Source organism: Glycine max, chromosome 4 (assembly GCF_000004515.6).
Source record: "Glycine max cultivar Williams 82 chromosome 4, Glycine_max_v4.0, whole genome shotgun sequence".
NCBI classification, from domain to species: domain Eukaryota; kingdom Viridiplantae; phylum Streptophyta; class Magnoliopsida; order Fabales; family Fabaceae; genus Glycine; species Glycine max.
In genome coordinates, this window is record NC_016091.4 from 2,312,932 (window position 1) to 2,320,470 (window position 7,539).

General features: G+C 26.9%; 1 non-coding gene across 1 annotated transcript; it reads left to right on the forward strand.

Moving 5' to 3' along the window:
• Positions 1-9: 9 nt before the first annotated feature.
• Positions 10-82, forward strand: TRNAA-AGC (transfer RNA alanine (anticodon AGC)). Its single transcript has one exon. It is a non-coding gene; the product is annotated as a tRNA-Ala (tRNA).
• The last annotated feature ends 7,457 nt before the right edge of the window (positions 83-7,539 follow it).

The following is a 7,539-nucleotide window of genomic DNA, read 5'->3' on the forward strand; positions in this document are numbered from 1 at the left end:
ACATTAATAGGGGATGTAGCTCAGATGGTAGAGCGCTCGCTTAGCATGCGAGAGGTACGGGGATCGATACCCCGCATCTCCATTTTTAGAGTTTCTTCCCTTTCTCTTCTCTGTAATTATGATTCTTTTTAATTTAGGGCTTAGTGAATATGTTGCCTCCTTGGTTATCTAGGCATAGCACAACGATGGCCCATGCTGTTCAAACTTCCATTTTCGTTCTTTACGGTATCACTTTTTTTTTTAATATTCCCAAAATACACTTCTTTCCTATCATATTCATATCTCCTGCGTTTTCCTAGATTGTGAACAAAAAAATTACAAAAATTAGTTTTTATCGTGTAATTTTTACGTTACAGAAGCTAATTACTGTATGATCTATGAAAAAATAATTAAGATGGTCTGAGATGGCTTTGAAGAGAAGTAAAGAGAGAGAGAAATGAGAGAGGAGGGTCAAGGGTGTGATGAAGGTGAAAGAAAGAAAGGGGGGTGTATGTATAAAGGGTAAACCAGTGTAAATAGCAACTCCTCACGCAGAGACATCGTCCACCACCTTGCTAAGGAAGATGAAGCCCATAATTTTCTCATATTATGGGCGACATTGGACATGCTGACCTTGGGCCTGTGCATCAAGAATCAATTTCTCATATACTTTGTACAAGTTGATTTTGGTACATATGTACAACAGTACAAGTTGATTTGAACACATCTTAATTACATTCAATAATTTTAAATCAATTCTACTTAACCTTACAACAAACGAACACTTTGTGATGGAGTGTCCACTGGTGTTAAACAAAGCATTGAGGATTTTAACTTATAATGATGATCTTGGGTCAACTTGCTACTGCTCCATCATTCTTAGCACAAACACGAGATAAATCATTCCCACAACAAAAAAAAAATCGAGATAAATAAATTGAATGATATAACATAATGTATTGATGTATAATGAATAAATTAAATTTTGTCTGAATAAGATAACTCGTTTCACAATTACATACATTTATCTCTGATTATATGTGTAAATTATATTTACGATCATTTTGACATTCAAAAAATAATGATACAAAAAAGCAAGAGCAAACATCTTTTAAGTTTTATTGATTTGGTCCAGGAGTGTTTTTTTATTGGATGGTAGGTTTCTATGGTCCAGTTGTGGCAGTCGAAGTGAATGGGCTTCATTCTAATTAAGGTCAACATTGTCCGAAGTGTATCACTAAAAAAAATGAATTGTCTTTTTTAAATATCCCATTCAAACACAGTATTAGGATCCATTTGGAAGTGAAAGTAAAAGAAAAAAATGCATAACAATATCATTTTCTTTATTTGATTGAAGAAAAAATAAAAATAAAAATCAGAAAAAATTAACCTCAAGAAACAAAAAAATATAATTTTCTTTTCTTTTACTTTACTTTATTTTCAATTTAAATTTCAAAATTTCTTTCCTTCTTTTATTTTCTTTTCTCTCTATCATCCATAGGATTAGAGGGGACTAAGCCTTAAGAAGAACTACAAACCGGCTCAATTAATAATTTAACAAAATGTCATTCACAAAAAAAGAAGTCTGCAATTTCACATTCAGGTAATTCAATATTTGTTTAAAATATCCAGACCTGCTCTTGTCTCGTTAGATTAAAGTTCGTACACACACACACACATAATCTCACTTAAATCTAGAAATACCATATAATGTAAAAAAAAAAAATACTAACACTATGAAAAATAAATTTATTAAGCTGCAAAAAATACTAAGCATTGAAATTGTCACCATTTAAATAAAAGTGGTTGAATAAAAATTAGATTATTAATATAGATATTTTGAGCCTAAATAATAATACAATATATTATACTTGTATTTAATGATTTAATAGTAATTTCCAATTTTTTATACCAAAATATACATATCTAATTTGTAGTATATATATACAATAACAACTTAATTTCCATTAATTAAGAAAGTACCGATAAAAGTTAATCTAATGTCAATCTATTAATACATTGGGGTAAGATGTTAAAATTTATTTATTTTTTATTATTTCCACAAATATTTTTTTAATATGCTTTTTATCTCCCGTGATTTAGTTTCTAAAGTTTTTTAATAAAAAATATAAATTTAAATTGTTGGAAGACTAATTATTGGATAATAACTGCCATATGCAAATTAGTGGATGACGAGTTTAGTGAAAGGGACTAATTTTTCATAATGTGATAAATTATAGATCAAATTTTCACCGAAAGAAGAGTTTACATTTAATATTTGAAGATATAAAAAAATACTTTTAAAAGAAAATGTAAGGAGGTAACTAAAAAATAAAAAAGAAATTGACATATACAAGACAGCAAATTGAAGATTGTTAGTTGCATTTATTTCCTTGAGCCTTACTTTTTTGTCATAATCATATATAAGGTAAACCAAGAGCATTATTAGAATAAATAAATCAATTATCTTATTGACATATGAATATGACATGTTTGTCGAATGATTCAATGTTCACTCATAAATTACGTGTTAATTCTTTTGATGTTATAAGTTAAGTGCTTTTTTACATAAATTAAAAATTAAAAGCCTTATATGATGACAAGGCGTCTTTGATAGCAAAAGACAAATTGCTCCCTTTATTATTACGTCATTTGTTTCAACAAACATGTCACTCAAGGACCTTCCCCAGTGAGAAAAGTTCTAAGCATTATATGAATATTTCTTTTTATGTTAAAGAGTATTAATGGAGCAAATGAGTCCAAAATTGTGAAGCATAGAAGCAGTACTTCCAAGCATTAACAATATTTGTTTCTGTGTTAAGAGTTTTAGTGGATCAAATAAGTCCAAAATTATCAGCACAGAAGTTCAGAAGGGTTGGCCAACTGCGTGCAGGTAACGACATGTACAGCGTCATAAATTAATTAAGTAAATTTTTGGTGGAAATAATAAATAATGTGAGTTAAGCATGATTTGAATAAGTGTTTCGTTCCTTTCTTTATAAAGACAAACACTAGTCTAATCAATCAATTGGTTTGTTCTCATCCAATTTAGGCAGAGTTGGAATTCATGAGTAATTCTCACCTAGGCACATGGATAATTGCACATGAAGTTTGCAAGTTGATGAAACATTCAGGAACAAGGAAACAGATAAAGCTCCCGTGGTAGGCCTAAGAGACAGTGATTATGGCAGGGGTTGAATTCCATACCACGTAAATCACATTACATATCAGAGAGTGTGACAAGGGGTATGTTTGATTTAAAATTATAAAACTATTTTATACGAATTACAATATAAAATTATGTGTTTTAATGTATAAAATGAGAAGAAAAAACGTGTTGCATTGAAAGTAATGGTGGAGTTATAATTTGAACTAAATTATAACTTTCTCATTATTTTAATCATTAAGTAAAGAAAAAAATTACATTTACTAATTAATAGTTTCACATTGAATTAACTTTTATTGATTGATATAGCTTTCTTATCATTGAAATTAAATTATTAGAATTAATATTAAACAAGTAACAACATAATACATTGTGTTAATAGATAATTTTTTTTTTTTTGAAGGAATATAGTACCTGCTTGCAATGGAAACCATGACGTTTTGTTTGTCGTTCATGGAACTACTCTAGCATCTCTCCCATGTGAGACACTTATTTTGAGCGAAACAAACATTTTTTTGAATATAATTTACCGAACAAACATTTTTTTGTCAAGTTGCTATACTAATATACTTCTTCACTTGACTGTCCCGAGTTGCATAATGGTAAAAGCTTCTCAGATTATCAAATTATTAACACATAATAATATGAATTTATAAGTTATATATTAATTTAAAATATATTTGTATAAATTAGTTGTAAAATAAATAAATAAATAAATTTATGTTTTAAAATAATTAAATGGTATTTTTATGATTTTAAATTTAAATTTTTAGATTTACTATACATATTTCTATAATATTTATTAACTCGTTGTTTGAAACATGTTTAAGTTAATTATGCATATTATAAAAATTATTTAAATTATTATTTGTGTGTTTATATAAATTTTGTTTAATTTTTAATATACGTATTATTTGAATTTGAAAAACCATTAATATACAATTTAAATGAATCTTTAACGCAATTTTAATTTTTAACAACTTGAGATAGCAACAGATGTAATTATTGGGGTGGTTGAATTCTTATGCTCTTCGTGTAGGTTCTATGAATATTTTTTTAAAAAATATACTTAATGATAAAAAATGTATATCTTTTATATATAAAAATATTTTTTATTTTAAATTATTTTTTAAAATTTTACATTCGAGTACTAAATTTCTTAAATACTTTAAATTTAAAATAATACAATTAACTTTAATAGAATAACATTTTTAAACTTTTAGATTTTAATGTGTTTCTTATAAATTATTTTTTTATAGTTTCAAATGTTTACTCGTTTAGGTTGTTAATTTAAAACATGAGTGGATAAATTTATTATTTTGTGAATGAATTTATAAAATATTTTTTCATTAACATTATATTAGTATTATTGGACAAATAATTGCTTGATGTGTCATGTACTCATGTGTCGTATTATTCTAGTATAAGGCTTTCACTTAACACCTTGTCCTTGCAAGGCGTCAAGTATAGTACAATGAAGAATTTCACGAGAATGGCACATTAGATAGTGCTAAGTGAAGGAGCGAGGTCATTCCACCATTTGCAAAGAGTGAAGTGAAAATGATGGAGATTTAATTTATGTCAACACTTACTACTTACTCCAATTAAATAATTTTTTTTTTCCAATATGGTATTGATATTCCTTTAAAAAATATTTGTTTTGTCAAAATACCTCCTTCTCCTCCTTTGTTTCTACTTTGATTCCAGACAATATTAAATAAACCATAAGATATTAGTTAGTAATAGTTATTATATTAAATTTTTAATTAAATAAATATAAAAATGAGACCAAACAAATTGAATCCGCTTAGAATGAGAACAAATCTGCCTAATTATCATCCGAGCCTCGTCATTGGCAGAATCATTCGGAAGAAATAAAATAAACCAAAGTACTAGTAATTCTTAAGATACTAGTTAAAGAATATTAAATATATTTTATTATTATAATTATTTTAAAAGGAAAATATTAAAAAAATATTTTTAGAGAAAAATTAGTATTTATATTTTATTTATTTATTTCGCATCCTTTTAAACGTAATTTTATTGTTATATTGTTATTGAGTGTGAAGTATCTCATTCTTTAATTTTAATCATATTTTTTTCTCACAAGCTACAACATAACTACATAAGACATATTTCCTTCTACAATTACTTTGTCCCAGCTAACAATAATTTAATTCTTTAAAGTTAATTTAAACTTAATTTAAAGCACTAATTAGATTTTCCCATTAATTATATAATTTATCCTCCTTCCTAATCAGAAAGAAATACGAACTTCATTCATTTATATGATCTATCCCTTCCAACTTTATATGTAAAATTTAATTACTTGATATATACTTATAAAAGTATAACACTTCCCCTTTGATAATATTTGTGTCGATCGACGAATCTAAAGGCTACTTAATTGGGTAAAAAAATGCTTTTTAAAATTTAATAAGTAAACAATAAAAAATAGTTATATGATGATTTCGTATATGCATATTGATCTTGTACAAAGATGAATCTTTATAGAAATGTTAAAGTAAGAAAAAAAGTAACGCTAATTTTTTCTCCCGAGGAAAAGGTAACAACACCAAACATAACAACACATACGGTTGCATAAATAATAGTATATCTATAACGGTACATGGACATAGTGATAATATGTGTAGGATCTATAATGAATTTTACAAATAAATGTCTACACAAGGATTCTTCTTAGGCACTTGGAACTGAGCTGTAAAGTTATGAAAGCATAAAACAATGATTTCTAATTGTGCTTTCTCTTTATATTTTGGTTGCATTGAGAGATTTCTTTTTCAAAACTTTCCAAAGCCTATATGTGGCCAGATCTCGAGTCACGATTCACCGAGACTTTAGAAAAAGCATGCCTAAGTTAATAAACAAATAAAAAGTAAAATGTAAAAAGTGGAAGAACCTAACTCAGTAAGGAATAATAATTTGCATTGATAAGGGAAGAAAAAAAAAGGTGATTCTTCTTTGTACTTTGGACGCACGTTAATAGGTTGTTGCATGGGCATGGCATTAAAAGCAAGGACATTCTAACGAGTATCATGGAAAAGATAGATTGATTTAACTTACAAGTAACAACAAGCTAATAAAGGAAACAATTCTGATTTTTCCACATCCCATTTGAATTTTTTTTTATACCTATTTTACATATTTCTCCATCTTTTCCTTTTCTTTTTTATTTTACATAACTACTTAATTGTCACCTTTTCTTTCCACTCTCTTTCTATTTCTAATCCAAATATACCTATATAAGTGTAAAAAATTCCTAAAAGAAATAACATCGAATAAAAGATAAATAATGCATTATAACATGTATGCATGTAAAGACCGTACATCTGAAATCTTTCCTGCCACAGCAATTATTAGAGTAGATTTTAAAAGAGGAAAGAATTTGAGATTTTTTAATTTTTGGGAAAATATGATGTTTTAAATTTAATTCGTGGACTTTGGATGGGAGAAACTAGAGAGTTTGAAATAGTTTAATTAATTAGTTTTGTTCAGAAAATACGTTGAGGAAAAATTGAAAATGATTTAAAGGAAGAACAAAAATGGAAAAATAACTTGTTTCACTGTATATTAAAAAAATTGCTAAGTAAATATAAAAAAATGTGTGGTATTAGGATTATTTTCTTTAGTATATAATCTTTTACCAATCATCTCACTCTTTTCTTCCGTTAATTACTTTTCACTTAATTAATTTAAGTGCGTTAGTCATCTTCTTTAGTCATCACAAGAGAGACAATAATTTTAAGTAATTTAGTATTTATTCTTTTTTTACTATAAAAAATAAAAAATTGTAGATTAGTAAAGACTTTTTGGGTCAATAAAAAATTAATACAAGAGCCAAATTCAAGATAGCCTTATAAAAGGGACGGACAATTTTTTCAAAAGGATCTTATAAATAAGGGTAAAGGTATGTGATATATAATAAGGATTGACATGAATATTTTTCAATATAAATGACACTTATATATTAAAGTCATGCACAATTTATAAACAGGATGGCTCGCAATTTTGAGCATTCAGATCGCAATTAGACAACAGTGTGTCTACTTCTCTTTGCTCGAATGATTAAGCTATACGAAATAAATAAGATAAAGTCGATTTTGATTTCGAACTCCCTTATTTTTCTTGAATATTGTTGATGTATCATAGTGTTTGAACTTCAAATGAAGGATACATGGATGGGATACTATTAGATTACTTTACCTAGAATTTAGAAAGAACGTCAGATTCCAAAAGTTCCAAAGAAATTAGAGCATTCATTTTCCTGAAATTTAGTTAGCTGGCCTAAAGCTATTTTGCATAATTGGCTGGCCTAGTTTAATTGTATCATTCAATTTGTAATTAACGATCTACATTTATATCAATATAAAAGC